The sequence below is a fragment of the Prionailurus bengalensis genome, chromosome E4 (assembly GCF_016509475.1).
Source record: "Prionailurus bengalensis isolate Pbe53 chromosome E4, Fcat_Pben_1.1_paternal_pri, whole genome shotgun sequence".
Lineage (NCBI taxonomy): Eukaryota > Metazoa > Chordata > Mammalia > Carnivora > Felidae > Prionailurus > Prionailurus bengalensis.
Genome location: NC_057360.1, coordinates 25,463,337 through 25,486,689, shown reverse-complemented (window position 1 = coordinate 25,486,689; position 23,353 = coordinate 25,463,337). Strand labels below are relative to the sequence as shown.

Below are 23,353 nucleotides of genomic sequence, written 5' to 3'. Positions count from 1 at the left end.
AGATGTTCTGAGTATTGATTCATTTTAGCATCAATGATAATGGGTTTTAGGTGCATAATCTCTACTTTTGTGAGGATCAGGTTTTGTCTTCCTTTGGACCACAAATCTAATAGCCACTGAGTTTCTGTGTCCAAATCTGTTGGAATTCCATTCTAATTTTTGTCATTTCTTATCTGGTTTTAGCTCTCTCTTCAATGACTCTGATTGGTTCCATATTAATCATGTGTTGTAATTTTGTCTATTATCATGGGTTTTTAGCTTCTAGTTAGCTAATGTTATGAGGGTCAAAATGGTTGAAATGTAGATTGGTGCCCTTAGAGGCAAAAGGGTATGGGTTTCTTCCTAACCTGGAGATAACTTTTTTTTTTTAAGTTTATTTACTTATTTTGGTAGAGAGAGAGAGAGAGAGTATGCGAGTGCAGGAGAGGCAGAGAGAGAGGGACAGAGAGACCTGTGCTGTGAGATCGTGACCTGAGTGGAAATCAAGAGTCAGACACTTAACTGGGCCACCCAGGCATCCCTGGAGATAACTGTTTGTGCTGGTACTTTTCCTTTCTGCCTGTTTGCATCTGTGTTACTCTAATGCTTCTAATAAGAGCACTAGGAGATCTTCCTTACTTGCTCTAATGCAAGATATAATTGACTGCATTGGTTGATCAGGCCAATATCTGGAGTTTCCTTAATTTTAACTTTTGCCCAAAGTCTTCAATAGGTCTCTATGGATCCTCAGATGGTAATATATAATCTGTTCTATCCCTAAATCACCTCTTGGATCATTTTGGAAGGGTTCGTAAGTCGGGTATATTTGCTATTGTTCTGCTGCCTTTCACAAGTATGTTCAATATATGTTTTATCAGAGAGATGCCTAATAAGATTCCAAATGATTCGTACTATGGTAAAGCAGAATAAGATAATTGTTGCGGACAACATTAGCATCCAAATTATACTAGCCCTATCAATTTTGTCTATTCAAAGGTTGGTTATAATTTCAATAAGATGCCATAAATAGTAAACAGTATCTTAAGTTTAAAATTTGTCAAGCCATTAATGGGCTTTTTCAGATTTTTGTTAATATAAATTCATTACAATTTATCACTTGTTTTAAATTTAAATGGAATATGACATATTTCACAGGAATGACTGCTGTTAATTATTATTACTTTGGTTCAGGTTGCAGATTATACCAATTGTTTTGTTTGAGGAGGTGAATTAAAGCTCAGCGACTGAGTTTGTCTTTGCCAAAAATGTTCTCAACACAGCTTCACTGGGAATTTTACAAGCCACCTGCACACAGGGTAGTAATGTCTTTTAATAAAGCCAATAAAGAAATGCTATAGCCCGAACCAATGATAAATGAACCACACTATTTTCCCAGGAAAAGGGAGATGATAGGAATAAAGTCCAAATTTAGTTGAGGCATACTTTTGTTAAAAAAAAAGTTAACTGAGTAAATTAGAATATCTAATTGATTTTATTAAGCAATTTATGAATCCAACAGCATCACAAATAGCAAGTAGAGAGATGCTCTGAGGAGTTGTACAAATGGAAGGTTTTTATAGGAGGGAGAATGGGGCAAGGAAATTATCAGCAAAAGGAAAGAAAGTTTAGTCTCAGGCCAGGAAAGCTTCTTTGAAGTGGGGAGGGACCAGCAGGGTTTGTTATCATGCAGATCACCTCACTGATGCCGATCAGGAAATTTCAGATTGACTTAATTTTTTTTAAGTAGGCTCCACACCCAGTATGAAGGCCAGCTTGGGCTTGAACTCATGACCCTGAGATCAAGAGTCCAAGGCTTAATCAACTGAACCACCGAGGTACCCCCAGATTCACTTTTAAAAGGTCACATTGTTGGGGCAACTGGCTGGCTCAGTCAGAAGAACATGCCACTCTTGATACCAGGATCATGAGTTAGAGCCCCATGATGGGTGTTAGAGAGTACTTTTAAAAATAAATAAAAGGTCACATTCCTGGGATAGGGTGAAATTGTAACTAAATCTTGGTTTGTTGTTGTTGGGGGCAAAGGACTCCATTTTGGATTTCTCTTTTTAATACTTTATAGGAGTTGACACTCAAGAGAGGCTTAGTCAAGTGAAAACTGACATCCAGAAGTCAGTGCAAAAAAGTTCTGTGTTGCTAGAGCTTGTTGCTAGGGAACAAGGGCACAGGTGTTGTTTGGCAAGATGATCTTCCCTAAGATGCTACTTGGCTTTGCCCCTGCTTTTAAGAGAGTTGCCTTTACTGGGGGCAGAAACTAATTGTCTCAGGGTCTTTGGGAACTATTTTAAATCAGCAAAGTTTATGATTGCTCAGAGCAAGCATTCTCCAATAGTCCCCACAGCTCTCATTATTTATGGTCTCATGTCTCCTTGACAGTTACATCATCTGTTTTCATTGATAAGCTGCCAGCCAGGCCCCTCAGCAGCTTAGTTGCTGAGTTTTGATGGGCGAGAACAGATGAGATGATGATGTCCTGACACAACTTCCTTCATTCTTATATCAAAACAACTTTACCTCTGAAAACAGTTTGTCCTTCTCATAAACAAGTGGACTTGACATCATACCAAACCAATACACAACATAGGCAGAGCTGGAAGAATCTGGACTGTCTGGCCATTGGGGGCCGGGAATAATATCCTTGGATGATAGATACCTGGGAGGCTGGAGAAGCCTAGGACCCCCATCAGATAGCCAATCCAAATGAGCACAACCTGTCACAAATTTAAAGCTGCCTCCTGACAAAGACTTTCATGTGGAGGGTTCCCTACACCCTGAGACAATTCAGGTGACTGGGTTCTGAACAGAATTTCACAGGCTTGGAGCATCCCCTGTAGCCCTAGTCCTGCTGATGAGGCGTGGACTGCATGTGCCCACTGCATGCGTCAGGATAGCCTGGAATGAGGCAATGTTGAAGGAAGCCAGGTCACAGGATGAGGCTATTCAGAGTATGAGTCAGCAGCCTAATATGCACGGCCTACGAGCCCATATGGAGTTTTCCCCACAAGGCAGAGCTGAAGGTTTTCCATCTGCTTTGCCAGGGAGGGAACACTGGCAGGACAGGATATCCTCCATTTAGACGTATCTGGGAGTCCTGGTCCCTAGAGAAGCCTAGGACACCATTGGCTGCAAGTTCACATGGGGACCATTGCCCATTTGCAGCTTTCACTCAGGGTGATTTTTGAAAGGTGGGCTCCCTCCATGCTAAAAGCTATGAGGGTGATTGGAGCCTGGAGGGAGTTTGACAAGTTTAGAGAGCTGCGTCTGCCCAAGTCCAGCTTCTGGGTGCATAATGCGCATGTACAGGCTACACAGGTAAAGCCAGGGACATGGAACAGGGCAATGTTGGGCAAGACCCAGTCACCTGAGGGGGCTTTGGAGGTAACGGACATGTGCCTAATCCCAAACTTTCACCTACACAAATAGACGTTCTCACTGAAGGCAGATCTGGAGTAATCTGGAGTGCCTGATCAGGTTTAATCAGTGGTCTGGCTAGAGTATCCTCTAATAAGGACACCTGGCAACCTTGATTACTGCAGAAGCCCCAGAACCCAGCCGACACTAAGTCTTCATGGGCTCTGCCCAGCTCCCATTTCAGAGGCTGTTCAGGGTGTTGGGTCCCTGCACCCTTGAGACTGTGCAGGTGGTTGGGGATGGGTCTCAGCTCCAAAGGCCTAGTGGCCCCAGCTGCTGAAGGACAGCTAATGGAGTACATACTCCTCATGATGTGGGCTGTGCATGATGTGGACCTGAGAAAAGGTGAGTGTCTTGTAAGGCCAGGTCACAAGAGCAGACTATTAGAAGTACCAGGCATCTGTCTAATTATAAGGCTTCACCTAACAAATGTGTATTTTCCCCTTTAAGCAGAGCTGGAGAAATCTGGACGGCCTTACTAGGACCAGCTGGAATGCCCCCTTATAAGACACAGCTGGGATCCTTAATTGCTGGAGAAGTCAGCTCCCTTTCAGACAGTTCGAACGGGGCCTGACAGTTCCCAGTTTAACTTAGGGCTTCAGAAAAATTTGGGGGGGGTGTGGGCTCTCTCCACCCTGAAGGCTATCAGGTGATAGGCAACTGGTTCGAGCCTCACAGGCCTGGAGGATTCCAACAGCCAAAAGCTGGCAGACGGTGTGGAATGTACATTACAGCTGGCAGGTCATAATTGCCAGCATCCCGGAACAGAGCATATCAGGTGAGACTGGGTCACAGGAGGGGGGATTGGGGGTACAAGGCATCGACCTCATGCATAAAACCTACCTATGCATTGTGCGATTTTTCCCTCTGAAGGTAGAGCTGGATGTTTTCAACTGCCTTGCCCGGGTGGGGACCTGCCAGCAAGACAGCTTACCTTTCATTTGGAGACACCTTGAAGTCCTGGTCCCTAGAGAAGCCCAGGACCCCATCAGGCAGTAAGTCCACATAGGGACTGACTATCACCCATTTGCAGCTTTCAGCTCAGAGCAATTTTTGGAAGATGAGCTCCCTCCATGCTGAAGACTATGTAGGTGATTGGGGCCTGGCCAGAGGTTCACAAGCTTGGAGGGTCTAATCTACTTGATGCTTACAGGGTGGGGACTGTGCATGTGTGGGTCACCAGGTGAGGGTAGCCAGGGACCTGTAAAAGGGTGAGTGTCATGTGAGGCCTGTCCACCAGGACACAGGTACTTGCAAGTACCTGGCATGTGCCTAATGCAAGCCTTAACCTACATAAATGCACATATCTTGTGCCTGAAGACAGAGCTAGAGGAATCAGGACTGCCTTGCCTGAGTGGGGCCCAGCAGGATGGCTAGGGAATCTCCAGTAAGTGACACCTAAGAGACTTGATTACTGGAGAAGCCCAGGACCCCAGCAGGCAGCCAGTCCAAAAGGGCACAGACAGTCACCACTGTAAGCTGGGGCTTCAGAAAGATTTTCAGGTGGTGGCCACCATCCACCGTAAGACGACTGAGGTGGCTGAAGTTTGGCCAGAGCTCCACAGGCCTGGAGTGCCCTGGGCAGCACTATACCAGCTGGCAGCATGCAGGCCACACCTGAGCAGCCTGCATAGGTCAGTGTAGCCCTCTGAAGCCCAAGACCGGGGGTGGGGACTGTAAGTGCACAGGCCCTGAAGGTCAGGGCAGCCCAGGACATGGAACAGGGTAATATTCCACAGAACAGGGTTACAGGAGGGGGCTATTGGGGGTGTCAACAAAAAAATAAAATTGCAAGTTATTTTGCTAGCAAAATGAGTTTGGGAATAGCAGAGGAATTACAATTCAGGACAAGCAAACGATGGCAAGCCACAGGCAAGTTGGAAGAGACAAAAGGAAGGTCAGCTTTTATTAGGTTTTAGGAAGAAACTGGGGAGGGTTTTTGAACAAAATTTCATTAGAGGAAAGTTCAAGGTTGTGATGGTTTCTCATTGGCTGTAAGAGGTGGTCAGTGCACTGTTGCTGGGTGGGGAGAGCTCTTCCTTCCTCAAATGCAGGAAAGAAACTCCTATGTGGAAAGTGTCCTCCCTTGCTGAGATAAGAGTTCTCTTCCTTCCCCTTGCTGGTTATGCAGGCTGCTCCCTCTTCAGGGATGCCCCTGAATATTTAGTAAGGTTTCCTTTACTCAGTTTCACAGGGGTAGCTGGATTCTGCCTAATTCCAACCCTTAACTTCCACAAATACAAATAACCCCCCCTGAAGGCAGGGCTGGAGGGATCTTAAGTGCTGTGCCTGGGTTGGCTGGGGGGGGGGGGGGGTTGGAGGAGGCACTGCTGGCTGGGATGTTCTCCCATAAGAGACACCTGGGAGGATTGGTTGCCGTAAAAGCCCAGGGGGTGTTTGACATGAAGTCTCCATGCGGTCTGTCACTTATTTTAGCAATCGCCTCAGATGATTTTGACGTGATAGGCCTCCTCCACCCTTGAGTAATGCAGGTAGTTAGGGATGGCCTGGAGAGCCCTGGGTGCACAAAGGGGACATTCTGGGTTTATCGCATATGTGCAAACCCCACAAGTTAGAGTATCCAGGGACCTGTAACAGGGCAAGTGTCAGGGGAGTCTGGGTCACATGAGCTGGGTAGGGGTACCTGGGTTCTATCTTCTTCCAAAGTTCAACCTATGCAAATGTACATAGTCTCCCTGAAGGTACAGATGGGGAAATCTGGACTGCCTTGCCAGGGCATGACTGGTTGGGATGGCCAGGAGTCTTGATTGCTGGAGAAGCCTGGGACCACATCAGGCAGCCAGCCAGTCCAAATAGGGACAGACTATTGCTGGATTGAAGTTGCTACCTCAGGACAGCCTGGGGGGGGGGGAGTGCTCCCTCCACACTCCTCAAGCCTCCTTAAACCATTGAGGTGGTTGCGTTATGGCCTGGAGTGTTTCCTGCATCCCAAGGCCAGGTGACATGAAGTGCACTGGCATGAGCTCCACAAAGTAAAATAGCCAGGGACCTGGAACTGGGCAATGACTGACAAGGAGGCTGGTCATAGGAGGGATGCTACCGTGGGAACAAGGCATAAACCTAAGGCACAAGGGCACCTACCTATTGTTTAATATTCCCTCTGAAGATAGAGTCAGAGGTTTTCCAAATGCCCTGCCAGGGAAGGGCCATGCCTGCAGGACAGGGTGTCCTCCAATGGGAGACAGCTGGGAGTTCTGTTCCTAGAGAAGCCTGGGACCACATCAGGCAGCAAGTCCACATGGGGCAGACCATCACCAGGTTAAAGCTGCCACCTCAGACAGATTTTCAAGGTTCCTTGCATCCTGAGGCCATTCAGGTAGTCGGATTCCAGCCAGAGTTTCAGAGCCTGGAGAGCCCTTTACAGCCCAGAGTTCACTGACAGAGTGAGAAGTACACAGGCTGTGAAAGTGAAGGCAGTCAGCTACCTGAACTGGGCAGTGTCAGGAGAGGCTGGGTCACAGGAGGAGGCATTCTGGGTTATAAGGCATTGGCCTAATGTGCAACGACAACCTACCCATTCTGGAATATTCCCCCAGGAGGCGGAGCTGTAAGTTTTTCAACTGCATTGCCATGGAACAGCCATGCCAGCAGGACGGGGATCCTCCTTTGAGAGACACCTGGGAGTCCTGATCCTAGAGAAGCCCTGAATCCAACAGGCAGGAAGTTCACATGGGGACTGTCACCCATTTGCAGCTTTCTGATTAAAGCAGTTTTTCAAAAGGTGGGCTCCCTCTACACTGTGGTTGGGGCCTGGCCAGGGTTTCACAAACTTGAAAAGTCCAGTCTGTTCAAGGCTGGCTTACAGGATACAATTATGCATGTGTGTCTCCCCCAAGTCAGGGTGTCCAGGTATTTGGAACAGGGCAAGCATCCAGGGAGGGGAGCTCATAGGTTCAGGCTCTTGGGTTACATGGCATCTGCCTAATTACCAGCCCTAACCCAGCACAATGTCCCACGGAAGGCAAAGCTAGAGTAATGCAGCTTGCCTTGCCATGGCTGGATAAGGTTACCTAGCCAGGGTATCCTCCAATAAGATGCCTCTTAGAGGCTTGATTACTATAAAAGTCAGGGACCACAGTGGACAGTAAGTCTAAATGGGGACTGAAGTAACTAATGCCCACCTCAGGGCCATTTTCAGGAAATGAGCTCCTTCCACCAGTGTTTTAAATGTATGTTTGAAATGCAATGGTTGGAAATAAATTTTAGTTCCACAGTTCTGGAGGGCCCCAAGTACCCAAGGGTGACTTTCAGGGCATGTACTGTGCATGTGTGGATCATGTAGGTCATGGTAGCCAGGAACCTGAAATAGGGCAAGATTTGGCAAAGGGCAGGTCACAAGAGTGTGGAATTAGGGTATCTGGCATCTCCCTAATTCTAAGCCCTAACCTACACAGAAAGTGCATATTCCCACTAAATATAGAGATGGAAGAATCTGGCTTGCCTTTCAAGGGTAGAACCAAGTAGGGTGCTGTGGGATACCCTCAAATAAGAGATACCCAGGAGCCCTGATTGGTGTAGGAGACTGGGACCCCAGCAGACATTAAGTCCACATGGGAACTATCTCATTTCAGCAGCCACCTCCGTAATTTTCATGAAATGGGCTCCCTCCAACATTGAGGCTATGCAGGTAGTTGTAGAGGGGCCTTAGTTCCACAGTTCTGGAGCGCCTGGGTTGCCCATGGACAGCTGACAGGATACATACTGCACATGTGTAGGCACACAGGTCAGGCTTGCCAGGGACCTAAAACAGGGCAAGTGTCTGGGGACACTGGGTCATAAGAATGGGTTATTGGCAGTCCCTGGCATCTGTCTAATTCCAAGCATTAAGCTACACAAATGTGCATATTGCCACTGAGGGCACAGCTGGAGGAATCAGGTGGGATTTCTGGAGTGCCCTCTGAAAAGATATACCTGGGAGCCTTGATAGCTCGGGAAACTCAGGATCCCATCAGGTAGCCAGTCCAAAGGGGGACTGACAATGCCAGTTTAGGATGGAACCTTGGAAATACGTTTTGGGATGAGCTATCACCACACTGAATGCTTTGAAGATGGGGCACTGACCAAAGCTCCACAGGACTAGAGGGTTCTGGTTGACCAAGTCTAGATGACAGGAGACATACTGAGCATACATGGGATGCTCAGGTAAGGAAGCCAGGACCTAGGCAATGTTGGAGAATCCCGGTCTCATGAATGGGCTTTTGGAAGTCTATGGCATCTGGCCTATTGCAAACCCTAACCTACACAAATTTGCATGTTTTCCTTGAAGATAAAACTATTAATCTGGACTGCCAAGACTGAGCCAGGTGGCCTGACTAGGAAACGTTTACTAAAGGCATCTAGGAGCCTTGCTTGTTGGTAAGCCCAGGACCCCGTCAGATAGCTGGTCCAAATGGGAGCTCTTTCCACCCTTAAAGCTAATGCCTCAGAAAGACTTTTTGGGATTCTGCACACTCTGCCCTGTAATGCAAGTGGATGAGGACCATTTGGAGCTGCAGAGGCCTACAGTGCCCCAGCTACCCAAGGCTGACAGGTGGGTACATACTGCACATCGCAGGCTGTACATGTCAGGGTAGCCAGGAACCTGTTGCAGGAAAAATATGGGCACAAGCCCAGTCACATGAGGGGGCTGTTTAGGGTACAAGGTATCTATTTCCAAGCTCAAACTTAAACAGATGTTCATATTTCCCATGAAGGCAGATCAGAAGTAAGATGTCCTGCCTTACCAGGGTAGGTCCTGGCAGATGGCCAGATGTCCTCCGATAGGAGACACCAGTTACCTTTGATTGCTAGGGAAATCTGGAACCTCATCAGAGAGCCAGTCCAAATGTGGACTGCCTTTCTGTTTAAAGCTGCCTCCTCAGAAAAACTTTCAGGTAAGGGATTCTTCCACCCAGGGAGCTATGCAGATGTTGAGGACTAGCCTGAGCTTCACGTGCCTGGAAGGCCTTGGATTCCTGTGACTGGATATTGTGGGGCGGGGGGACATACAGCATATGTGTGGGCCATGCGGGTCAGGACAGCCAGAGACCTGGAACAGACCAAGTATTGAAAGATGGCATGTTGGCTTTTGTGGATTAAAAGCATCTGCCTAATTCCAAGCCTTAATCATCACTAATGCGCATATTCCCCCTGAAGTTATGGTTGGAGGAAACTGGATGCCTTTCCAGGGTGAGGCTGGGCAGTTTGGCAGGGGTATCCTTCAGTAAGAGACACCTGCGTGCCTTGATTGCTGAAAAAAATTGGGTCCTCATCAGAGCGGCTAGTCAGATGTAGACTGACTGCTTACAATTTAAAGTTGATGCCTCAGAAGGTTTTGAAGGTAGGTTCCGCCTTCCCTGGAGGCTATATAGGTGGTATAGACCAGCCCAGCCTCCACACCGGAGGGCCCAGCTGCAAAAAGTGGCTGTTAAAACGCATACCACGTACATGCCTGCTGCACAGGTCTGGGAAGCCAAAGACCTAGAACTGAACAGTGTCTGGAGTATCCTGGTCTAAAGAGCAGTCTCTTGAGGGTCCATGGCATCTGCCTCATTCTAAGTCCTAATCTTCACAAATGTGCATATGGGGGTCAGGGGTAGTCTGCCCCAAAATGTGCCATTTTGGCATATTGATCATTTTGAATTAGAAGTCATTTAATAAATAGCCAGTGCAAGAAGAACACCCAAAGCCCCTCTTGTCTCAAGAAAGCAGGAAATAGATCTCTCATGTGAAAGATACCCTTCCTGTACAGAAAGTAGAAAGAGATCATTAACACCAGAAATAGTGAATTTAGAGCACAAAAGGCTATTTACATAAACATTGTTACTTTTACTAATTACTACCCCAGCCCAAATTCTGTTTAGAATTCCTTACTAATTGAAGGTCTCAGACATAAATTTTGTTTTTACTGTCATTTCCTCAAGTTTATTGTAATATGAAAGCTACCTGCTCAGTCATTTCTTTGGGTCTCAATTTTAGTACTGAGCCTCCATGCACAGTTAATTAAATTTTGTGTTATCTTCTGTTAATCGGTCATATGTCCATTTAATTCTTAGGCCAGCTAGAAGAATCTTGAATAATAGAAAAAATTTTTCCTCCACAACAGTCAGCATAGTTGGCAGGATAAACTTTCCTAGCGGGATACTGCTGCAGCTGAGAGATCCTGGGACATCTGACAAAAAGCCAGCAAAAGGTAGGAATTCTTGCCATATCCGCCCCTGGGAGAGTCCTTTTACTCTCTAAATTTAGATCAGCAGGAGAAAATATTCATGGAACTAGTTCCTTGGGCTTAGCAACTCTGGTAAATTGGTAGCATACCCTTGGTTTTCTTCCAGAGATGGTCACAGTTTTTCTTTGTATTCGTATCATTTGTCATAAAAAGGAATTGCCATAGAGGAAGGCAGGTATGGGATCTATCAGCCTTCTGTTTGAACCAACCTCACAAAGTGGAGAGTTCATGATTCTCATAAGGCTGGAGTCTGTTTAGACAAATTTTGCTGTGGTTCCTATATGTAAAAACTGGATGAGGTTTTTCATTTCGCCTTGTTCTATGTCCTAAGAGCCTGGCTTTGTGACCTGTGAGAATATTCTCTCTGGTCTCCACCATCAGGAGGGTATATTTACTTCGGTGTACCTTTTACTTGGGTGTACCTTAGTGGCTGATGAAACCGACCAGGGTTTCAGGACACATAATTGCTAGCAGTATTGATGCTAGCTCTCAGGAGAATTTCTCATAAGAAGTCCCAGCCTTGGGGCCCCTGGGTGGTTCAATCAATTAAGCAACCGACTCTTGATTTCGGCTCCGGTCATCATCTCACAGTTCATGAGTTCAAGCCCAGCCTTGGGCTCTGTGCTGGTGGCACAGAGCCTTCTTGGGATTCTCTCTCTGTCCCTCCCCCAGTCACATTTTCTCTTTCTCTCTCTCTCCCTCTCTCTCAAAAAAATAAACAAGAAGTCCCAGCCCTTTAGGGACCTTTATAATCTTAACCTTTGTTGTTTACTGGTGCTGGAAACGTATCAGTAGCATGTGCCCAGCATCACAAGTTAGCAGGTCTGTGATTGGGGGTGTCTCAAGTTTCCCTGGGACCAAAGACACCATGTTCACTACACCACCCAGTAGTAAGCCAGTACAACAAAGGCTTTTGCTTTCTTAAACTATTTTTGGTAGTAAACTTTTGGATCTTTGGGTCCACATCATCTATGCCCTCTCCAGGGATACCTCTGGCATCCATGGTCTAAGCCTGGAAAATTGCCTCCCGGTCATTCCATAAAAAGGCTTATGGGTAGCTATTGATGATAAGTAAGATACTTGTCAATGGCTGGACAATGGATCCTTCAAAATGGCTATATTTGAAAGAAAAAAAATCCTTATAGAGCTCTCAATATTGTCTTATAAGTAAGTATGACAGCTAGCCTTAGGGATTCCCTTGATAAGATGAAAGAAAAGAAATTAGACTTAACACAGAAAGTAATGTCCGCACCTAATGTCAATTTCCCTTCTCACAATCTGGTGTCATCTGCCTGTTTTAACTTCCCTTTCTCTACATGATTTACAGGGAGTGCTCTGGACTGATCTCTAGGTTCAAAGTGTACAGGTTTCTCATATAAATGCTGAAAGCGAGGAAATGAATTTAATACAAGCTCCTGAGACTGGTAGTAAGGCTGGCTTTGTGCCTACTGTTCAGGGCCCTGTTATCTGGCTCTGCCAGCTTCAGACGTTCCTATGCAATGTCCTTCACAGATGTATCCTAGACCCCCACCAAAATGAAATTCATGTCCCCTGAACAGCAGATCTTTTAGATTATACAGCCCTTTACCTCCACTTTCAGAAGATCTTACTCAATTAGGAATTAGAAAAATTAATGGCCATTCTCAACATTCTCCTCACAGATAAAACAGGCGACCAAAATCTCCTACAAAAGATCAACAGAAGGCCACGTTTCGGGACTAATAGAAACCAATGTTGAATTGTGTATTCAGAAACAAGGCTTTTGTTGAAATGCTCTATACAGACCTTACAAAGGCATAAGTCTTTTGATACCTATTTTAGTTAAAAATCCCTCTACTATAAAGTAGCAAGTTTGATTAAAAAGGTGAGTCAGTCCCCTAATACTTAGGCTGTAATTCAGGTCTTTGGGGGCAATTAAAAAACCTGTCTTTGTCTTGTAAATCTCTGCAAAACCAGAAATGTAACTCTTTACTAATGTATCTTTACTAACCTCCAAACCTCACCTATTTCTCTCAAAATGCTGTAGATAAAGATGAGGATATTGAAGCAAAATTGTCCTGTACTTCTAAAAGGTATATTACAATTACCCTGAAACTCTTAGAAAAAAAAATGCATTCTTTCTCTGTTCCCCAAAGTTAGAAATCTTACCAAGTCTTTGAAACGTAAACAGTCCACAGTCATGTGAGCTTGAAGGAAAAAAGGCATAGAGGCCTTTTTAAAATCCACACAGCTGAAAGGGATCTTGTGCCCAAACTCTACCAGCACAGCCTTCTTGAGGTTACTTCCAGGGACAAAGAAAAATCTTAAAAGTCATCTCCACATGTGTATGTATATACATTATATATATGGTATTTTTCTCCCTCTGGAAGGTATTGCCAAAATTAATTCACAAAGGAAATCCATTTACTTGGCTTAAAAAATTTAAACACTTATATAAATCCAATATTCATAAAATTCTCAAAAATAGAAACACTAACAAATGAATTTTAGGTTTATATGATCTGGGAAAATATTTAGTATTAAAACTAATTTAAGATTGTTGGTTTATTGAAAATAGACCTGTCTTTAAAAAAAAAAAAAGATATGTCTTTAGAGTTATCAGTATTAAATATAATACTTTTATTCTATCCAGGTTTATTAAATAAGTTCATGTTATCCCTGTAACAAAATTTGTCAGCAAAAAATAACTTAGAATAATAATTTGTCTAATGTCTCATGAAGTTTTTGTGGGTAATCTAAACATAATTCTTGGGAGCAAAGGATTTAAATAGATGTAAGTAATATAAATATTTATAGATTAAAAAACAACAATGGTATTTTATGGTATGCATACTTAAAAATAGCTTCCAGGGTGCCTGGATGGCTCAGTTGGTTAAGCCTCCAACTTCGGCTCAGGTCATGATCTCACATTTGAGCTCTGTGCTGACAGTTCAGAGCCTGGAACCTGCTTCCGATTCTGTGTCTCCTCTCTCTGCCTCTCCCTGTCATGCTCTTTCTCTCTCTCTTTCTCTGTCAAAAATAAATAAACATTAAAAAAAATTTTTTTAAATAGCTTCCAAAAATTTTTGGTAACCTGGAACTATACAATTTTGCTAAGTTGGGTGATAATTTAAATTCATTGAATATCCACATTATTTCCAAATAAGATAAAATAGTGAAACATTAATTACTGAATGTAGGTTTATCTACTTTGGTCTTCCCAATTAAAAGAAACTAAAGAGGGGGTGCCTGGATGGCTCAGTTAAAGCATCCAACTGTTGATTTTGGCTCAGGTCATGATCTCACGGTTGGTGAGTTCAAGCCCCTTGTTGGGCTTTGTGCTGACAGCACAGAGCCTGCTTGGGTTTCTCTCTCTCCCTGAGCTCGCTCTCTCTATCTCTGTCTCTCAAAATAGGTAAATAAACTTAAAAAAAATAATAAAGATACATTTTGGGTTTGTGAGTAGACATGTTTTATGTTTATTTGAAAGATCGTACTATGAAGAAGCACATATTTCTAGAATAAAATGTATTCATAAATTTGCCAATCAAAAAAAAGCAGGTGTAACAGTTTATAATTGGTTACTACTAAGATCTCACTAGAAATTAGTTTCTAAGAGTTAAGAATTTTAATTAATATGAGTCCTCACTTTGGCAGCACATATGCTAATTAATATGTGTGGTTAAAGCTGCTAGAAATAAGAAAGGAAACATCTCCATATAAAAAAGGAGGATGTATGCTTTCAGTTAAAAGAAGGTATGAAAAATGGAAATGCACTTTTGTTGAGGGGAGAAAAAAGTAAGTTTTTCCAAACAGAGGCTGGAAAAGAGAGAGAACATGAGACAAAGCCTTAGTGTAAAAAAGAAAGTTGTAAACGGTTTATGGAAAAAATCTTTGAAAAGGAAATTTATATCTGGTTAATACTGGCTAAGATGGGAGTAAATTTTTTGTACTGTGTGTGTTCTTTTTTAATATGAAATTTATTGTCAAATTGGTTTCCATACAACACCCAGTGCTCATCCCCTCCTCAATGCCCGTCACCCACTTTCCCCTCCCTCCCATCCCCATCAACCCTCAGTTTATTCTCAGCTTTTAAGAGTCTCTTATGGTTTGGCTCCCTCCCTCTTTTTTTTTTCCTTCCCCTTCCCCATGGTCCTCTGTTAAGTTTCTCAGGATCCACATAAGAGTGAAAACATATGATATCTGTCTCTCTCTGTATGACTTATTTCACTTAGCATAACACTCTCCAGTTCCATCCACGTTGCTACAAAAGGCCAGATTTCATTCTTTCTCATTACCAAGTAGTATCCCATTGTATATATAAACCACAATTTCTTTATCCATTTATCAGTTGATGGACATTTAGGCTCTTTCCATAATTTGGCTATTGTTGAAAGTGCTGCTATAAACATTGGGGTACAAGTGCCCCATGCATCAGCATTCCTGTATCCCTTGGGTAAATTCCTAGCAGTGCTATTGCTAGGTCATAGGGTAGATCTATTTTTAACTTTTTGAGGAGCCTCCACACTGTTTTCCAGAGTGGCTGCACCAGTTTGGATTCCCACCAATGGTGCAAGAGGGTTCCTGCTTCAAGATGGGAGTAAATTTAAGTAAATGAGTTTTCATACCAAAAGTACACCGATGCAAAATTAAAACTGGGTTTTCTCTTTGTTAACAAGCAAAGTTTTCTTGGGGTGCCTGGGTGGTTAAGCATCCAACGTCAGCTCAGGTCATGATCTCATGGTTCATGGGTTCAAGCCCCGCATCAGGCTCTGTGCTGACAGCTCAGAGCCCGGAGCCTGCTTCGAATTCTGTAGTCTCCCTTTCTCTGTATCCCTCCCCCATTCATTCTCTGTCTCTGTCTCTCATAAATAAATAAATAAGTAAATAAATAACATAAAGTTTTCTTGGACTGTCAGTTTGCTTTTAAGACATTGTAAAAAGTTTTTTCCTTTTCATGTTTTAGTTATTATTGAAGTATAATTGACATACAATGCTACATGACTTTCAGGTGTACAACATAGTCATTAATTCTATACATTACTCACCATAATAAGTATAGTCACCATCTGTCACATACAACATTATTACAATATTGACCATATTCCCTGGGTTGTACTTTTCATCTCCATGACTTATTTTATAATTGAAAGTTTGTACCCATTAATTCCTCCTTATTTTGGCCAAGCTCTCCACTGTCTCCTCTCCGGCATCCACCAGTTTGTTTCTTGTATTTAAGACACTGTTTTGTTTTTTAGATTCCACATATAAATGAAGTCATAGATTTGTCTTTCTGTCTGACTTATTTCACTTAGCAACATATTCTCTAGGTCCATCCATGTTGTCACAAGCGGTGAGATCTCATTCTTTTTTATAACTGAGTAATAGTCAAATACATACACACACACACATACACACCATATTTTCTTTATCCATTCATCTATGGATGGATACTTGGGCTTCCCATATTTTGGCTATTGTGAATAATGCTGCAATAAACATAGGAATGCATATATCTTTTCAAATTAGAGTTTTTGTTTTCTTTGGGGAAATACTCAAATGAAATTACTGGATCATACAGTATTTCTATCTTTTCATTTCTTGAAGAAACATCCTTACTGTTTTCCACAGTGGTTGCACCAATTTACATTCCCACCAACAGTATAAGAAAGTTCCCTTTGCTTCATACCCTTGCCAACACTTATTTTTTTGTCTTTTTGATACTAGCCATTCGACTGTTGTGAGGTAATACTTCCTTATGGTTTTGATTTGCATTTCCCTGATCATGAGTGATGTTGATCTTCTTTGTATGTGTCTGTTGGCCATCTGTCTGTTTTCTTTGGAGAAATATCTATTCAGGTCCTCTGCCCATTTTTTAATTGGATTGGGGTTTTTTTGTTTGTTTTTTGTTTTTTGGTGTTGACTTATATAATTTCTTTATATATTTTGGATATTACCCTTTATCAGATCTATCATTTGCAAATATCTTCTTCCATTCAGTAGGTTGCCTTTTCATTTCATTAATGAAATGTGCAAAATGTTTTCATTTTGGTGTAGTTCCAATAGTTTGTGTTTTTTTTCCCTTGTCTAGAGAGACATATCCATAAATATGTTGCTCAGGCTGATAACAAAGAGATTACTACCCATGTTTTCTTTCATGGTTTCAGGTCTCACATTTAGATCTTGATTCCATTTTCAGTTTTTGTGTATGGTATAAGAAAGGGGTCTAGTTTCATTCATTTGCATGTAGCCATCAGTTTTCCCAACAATATTTATTGAAAATACTGTCTTTTACCCATTGTATATTCTTTCCTCCTTTGTCATAGATTAATTAATCATCTATGCACAGCTTTATTTCTGGACTCTCTATCCTGTCTCATTGATCTATGTGTCTATTTTTGTGCCAATACCATACTGTTTTGAATACTGTAACTTTGTGATATACCTTGAAATTTGAGATTGTGATACCTCTAGTTCTGTTTTTCTTTCTGAAGATTGCTAATGCTATCTGGGAGTATCTGCTATTCCATACAAATTTTAGGACTATTCTAGTTCTGTGAAAAGTGCTCTTGGTATTTTGATGAATCTGAACGTGCATGAGTAGTATGGGCATTTCAACAATGTGGTATCACCATTTGTGTCATATACAATTTTTTTCATCAGTTTCTTAGAGGTTTCAGAGTATAGGTCTTACACTCCCTTGGTTAAGTTTATTCCTGGGTACTTTATTCTTTTTAGTGTAATTATAAACAGGATTATTTTCTTAATTTTTATTTATGCTACTTCATTATTAACATGTATAAATTCAACATATTTCCTTTTATTATTTTTTTTTAATGTTTATTTATTTTTGACAGAGAGAGAGCATGAGCGGGGAGGGGCAGAGAGAGAGGGAGACACAGAATCTGAAAGAGGCTCCAGGCTCTGAGCTGTCAGCACAGAGCCTGATGCGGGGCCTGAACTCACAGACAACGAGATCATGACCTAAGCTGAAGTCGGACGCTCAACCGACTGAGCCACCCAGACGCCCCATTTTTTAAAAAAATTTTTTAATGTTTATTTGTTTTTAAATGCAACATATTTCTGTATGTTAATTTTGTATCCTGCAACTTCACTGACCTTATTTATCATTTCTAATAGGTTTTTTTTTTTTTTTGGTGGAGTCTTTAGGATTTTCTATATATAGTGACAATTTTACTTATTCCTTACCAATTTATATGCCTTTTAATTCTTTTTTTTTTAATTTATTTATTTCAATTTAATTTAGTTAACATACAGTGTACTAGTGGCTTCAGGAGTAGAACCCAGTGATTTATCACTTACATGTGATACCCCGTGCTCATCCCAAGTGCCCTCCTTAATGCCCATCACCCATTTAGCCCTTCGCCCCAACAACCTTCCCTCCAGCCACTGTCAGTTTGTTCTCTATGTTTAAGAGTCTCATGGTTTGCCTCCCTATCTGTTTTTACCTTATTTTTCTTTCCCTCCCCCTATGTTCCTCTGTTTTGTTTCTTAAATTCCACATATGAGTAAAATCTTATGGTATTTGTCTTTCTCTGACTATTTCACTTAGCATAATACCCTCTAGCTCCATCCATGCTGTTGCAAATAGCATGATTTCATTCTTTTTGATCACTGAGTAGTATTCCAGTGTGTTGATGGACATTTGGGCTCTTTCCGTAATTTGGCTATTGTTGATAGTGGTGCTATAAGCTTTGAGGTACATGTGCTCCTTTGAATCAGCATTTTTGTATCCTCAGGATAAATACCTAATAGAGCAATGGCTGGGTCATAGGGTAGTTCTATTTTTAAGTTTTTGAGGAACTTCCCTACTGTTTTCAGAGTGGCTGTACCAGTTTGCATTCCTACCAGCAGTGCAAAAGTGTTCCCCTTTCTCCGCATCCTTGCCAACATCTGTTGTTGCCTGAGTTGTTAATTTCAGCCATTCTGACAGGTATGAGGTGGTGTCTCATTGTGGTTTTGATTTGTATTTCTCTGATGATGAGTGATGTTGAGGATCTTTTCATGTGTCTGTTAGCCATCTGGATGTCTTCTTTGGAAAAGTGTCTATTCATGTCTTCTGCCCATTTCTTCACTGGATTACTTGTTTTTGGGTGTTGAGTTTGACAAGTTCTTTATAGATTTTGGATACTAACCCTTTATCTAATATGTCATTTGCAAATATATTCTCCTAATAGCAGTCAGCTTACCCTGCACCACTCCCCTGCGTTTTTTTTCTTTGGCATGTGGCTGGGATTCAAAACCCGAAGTCTTAAAGGACCTGGCACTGTGCAGATCCACTCCCCTCCTCTGGAGTAGAGCCTCTCCATGCTGTGTCTGAAATCCTGTCCCTGAAAAGCAGTCCCACGCCTGCACAGTATGTGGAATCTATGGTGTAGCACCCCTGAAGGTTACATTCCTCTGGGTGCATGTCTGTCCCCTGCTGATGAAAGGCCTTTGACTAGTGCCTACAGGGTTTTTGTCCTTGGGAAGGCAATATGCCCTCTTCCAAAAGTACTCCAGGAAGGGGAATGTTCTCTCCCAGTGTACCCCAGAGATCCCCACATTGACACTATGCACTCCAGGGCCAGCTCCCTACTCCCCAGGTGCGCTCTCCCCAGAGAGGTTTTTCTCTTGTGCGAACTCAATGCTGCGCTTTCTCAACCCCTCTCTCTTTCTCTCCCTTTGTCTCTCCATGAAAAGGGTTTCCTTCCTTCCACAGCACTGCTGTTTTTCTCTCTCTTAATTCACTTCCACACACCTACTACCTGTCAAACTGTCTCCCTCCAACTGTGGGGATCCTTCTGCCACTCCAGAGATCAGTTTTCTGGGTGTTCCAACTGATCTGACCTCAAGGCAGTTGTGTTTGAGGGGAATGGAAAGCTTAGGGTCCTGATACTTTTCCACCATCTTAACTCCTCCCACCCTAATTATTTTTCATGTCTGATTGGTATGGCTGGGAATTCCAGCATTACGTTGAATAAAAGTGGTGAGTGGATATTCTTGTCTTGTTCTGATCTTAAAGGAAAAGCTCTCAGTTTGTCAACATTGAGTATGATGTTAGCTGTGGGTTTGTCATATATGGCCTTTATTACGTTGAGGTATATTCCCTCTAAAACCCACTTTGTTGAACATTTTTATCATAAACTTGAATTTTGTCAAATGCTTTTTTGGCATCTATTGAGATCATATGGTTTTTACTCTTTCTGTGGTTAATATGTTTTATCACAATGACTGATTTGTGAATATTGAACCACACTTGAATCTCTGGAATAAATCCCACTTGATTCTTGAGAGTTATCCTTCTAATGTGTTGTTGAATGCATTTTGCTAATATTTTGTTGAGGATTAAAAATCTATGTTCATTAGAGATATTGGCCTGAAGTTTCTTTTTTTATCGTAATTTGGATTATGGCATCAGGGTAATACTGGCCTCATAAAATGTATTTGGAAGTTTTCCTTCCTCTTCTATTTTTTTGGAATGCTTTGAGAATAATATGCATTAACTATTCTTTATTTGGTAGACTTTATCTATGAAGCCATCTGGTCCCAAACCTTGGTTTGTTTCCAAGTTTTTTGATTACTAATTCAATTTCATTACTAGTAATTGGTCTATTCAAATTTTCTATTTCTTCCTGATTTAGTTTTGGAAGATTGTAGGTCTTTAGAAATGTGTCCATTTCTTCTATTCCAATTTGTTGGCATATAATTTTTCATAGTAGTCTCTTACAATCCTTGTATTTTTGTGGTGTCAAATATTATTTCTCTTCTTGCATTTCTGATTTTATTTGAGTCCTCTCTTTTTTTTTTCTTGGTGAACAAAACTGGTTTATCAATTTTATCTTTTCAAAGAACTAGCTCTGGTTGATCTTTTCTATTGTTTTCTTTGTCTATTTCATTAATTTCTGCTCTAATCATTATTATTTACTTCATTCTACTAGCATTAGGTTTAATTTGTTATTTTGCAAGTTCCTTTAGGTGTAAGTTTAGGCTGTTTATTTGAGATTTTTCTTATTTCTTGAGGAAGGCCTTTGTACCATAAACTTTCCTATTGGAACTACTTTTGCTGCATTCTAAAGTTTTTGGGCCATTGTATTTTCAATTTTTTGTTTCCATGTAATTTTAATTTCATATTTTATTTTTTCACTGACCCTTTGGTTATTTAGTAGCATGTTGCTTACTCTCCATATGTTTGTGTTTTTCTCATAATTGATTTCTAATTTCATACTGTTGTGGTTAGAAAAGGTATTTGATATGATTCCAAACTTATTCAATTTATTGATACTTTCTATGTGGTCTAACATATGGTAACTTGTGGTCTGACATCTACCCTGGAGAACGTTCCACGTGCACTAGAAAAAAAACGTGTAATCTGTTGTTTTGGATGGAATATTCTGCATGTATCTGTTAGGTCCATTTGGTCTAATGTGTAGTTCAAAGTCAATGTTTCCTTGGCGATTTTCTGTCTGGATGATCTATTCATTGATATAAGCAGGGTGTTAACATTCCCTACTGTTACTGTATTGTTGCCAATTTCTCCCTTCATGTATGTTAATATTTGCTTTATGTATTTAGGTGCTCTTATGTTGGATGTATACATATTTACAATTGTTATATCCTCTTGTCAGATTGATGTTTATCATTATGTACTGCCTGTCTTTGTCTCTCGCTACAGCCTTTGTTTTAATTTTTTTTTAATGTGTATTTATTTCTGAGACAGAGACAGAGCATGAGTGGGGGAGGGGCAGAGAGAGAGAGACAGAGACACAGAATCTGAAGCAGGCTCCAGGCTCTGAGCAGTCAGCACAGAGCCCTATGCGGGGCTCAAACTCACAAATCGTGAGATCATGACCTGAGCTGAAGTCAGTCGGTCAACCAACTGAGCCACCCAGGCACCCTTACCGTCTTTGTTTTTATTTTATTTTATTTTATTTTTTATTTTATGTTTTTTGAGAGAGAGAGAGTGTGTGTGTGCAGGCGAGGGGCAGAGAGAGAGGGAGACACAAAATCAAAGCAGGCTCCAGGCTCTGAGCTGTCAGCACAGAGCCGGACATGGGGCTTGAACCCATGAACCGTGAGATCATGACCTGAGCCGAAGTCGGACACTTAACCGACTGAGCCACCCAGACACCCCTACAGTCTTTGTTTTAAAATCTATTTTATCCCATATAAGTATTGCTACCCTGGCTTTGTTTTTTTCCCCACTTCCATTTGCATGGAATATCTTTTTCCATCCCCTCACTTTCAGGCTGTATAAGTCTTCAGGTTCGAAGTGAGTCTCTTGTAGGCAATAAATAGATGGGTCTGGTTTGTTTATACATTTATTCACTCTATGTCTTTTGATTAGACTATTTAGTCCATTTACATGTAATTATTGATAGGTATATACTTATTGCCGTTCTATTAATTGTGTTCTAGGTGTTTTTTGTAGTTCTCTGTCCCTTTCTTCTTCTTTTACTCTCTTCCCTTGTGGTTTAATGGCTTTCTTCAGTGTTAAGCTTGGATTTCTATTTTTTGCTTATCTGTTATAGGAGTTTGACTTTTGGTTACCATTGGGTTCATATATAACATCTTACTTATATAGAAGTCTATGTTAATTCGATGGTTACTTAAGTTTGAACATATTCTAAAAGCACTACATTTTCCTTCCCGCTCCATGTTTTATGTATGTAAGGTCATATTTCACATGTTTTTATTTTGAGTATTCCTTGACTAATTTTTGTAGATATAATTTTATATCTACAATATAATTTTATTATTTTTGTGTTTTAACCTCCATACTGGCTTTATAAGTGATTAATCTATCTTTACCAAATGTATGCTTTTAATTAAAAATTTTTCCTTTCATAATTTTCTTCTAGTTATGGCCTATTATTTCCATTTAAGAATTTCTTTTAATATTTCTTGAGAGGCTGGGTTAGGAGTGATGAACTCCTTCACTTTTGGTTTGTCTGGGAAACTCTTTATCTCTCCTTATTCTGAATGATCTTGCTGGGTAGTATATTCTTGGTTGTATTTTGGGTTTTTTTTTTTTAGCACTTTGAATATATCATGCCTCTTTTTTCTGGCCTGCAAAGTTTCTGCTGAAAGGTCAGCGAGTAGCCTTCTGGAGTTTCCATTGTGTGTAACTGTTTTCCTTTCTCTTGCAGTTTTTAAAATTCTCTATCTTTACATTTTGCCATTTAAATTATTATGTATCTTGGTGTGATCCTCCTTGGGTTCATTTTCTTTAAAACTTTCTATGGTTTCTGGACCTGGGTGCCTGTTTCTTTCCCCAGATTAGAAGTGTTTTCAGCTATTAAGTCTTCAGATAAGTTTTCTGACCCCTTATTTCTCTCTTCTACTTCTGGAATCCCTATAATAAAAATGTTATTATGCTTGATGATGTCACAGAGCTTCCTTAACATATTCTCATTTTTCATTCTGTTTTCTTTTTGTCTTTCTGCTTGTTTGCTTTCCCCTACCCTTCTTCCAGATCACTGATCTGTTCTTCTGTAACCTGTAATCTACTATAGATTTTCTCTAGCATATTTTTCATTTCAGCTATTGAATTCTTCAGCTCTGACTGGTCCTTTTTCATTTTAATTATTTAATTTAATTTTAATAACTACTTAATTTAATTTCTGTCTCTTTGTTCTCATTGAGTTATCATTGAATTATCCACTTTTTTCTCAAGTCCAGTGAGTGTCTTTATGACTATTAATTTGAACTGTTTATCAGATATATTGCTTATCTCCA

General features: G+C 41.3%; 1 long non-coding RNA gene across 1 annotated transcript in view; it reads left to right on the top strand.

Moving 5' to 3' along the window:
• Positions 1 to 489: 489 nt before the first annotated feature.
• Positions 490 to 23,353, top strand: part of LOC122475751 — a 56,980-nt gene continuing 34,116 nt past the window's right edge. Inside the window, exons 1-3 of the long non-coding RNA XR_006295300.1 lie at positions 490 to 4,186; positions 4,282 to 4,403; positions 10,518 to 10,600. This is a non-coding gene — a long non-coding RNA (uncharacterized LOC122475751). The remainder of the gene's footprint in view (positions 4,187 to 4,281; positions 4,404 to 10,517; positions 10,601 to 23,353) is intronic.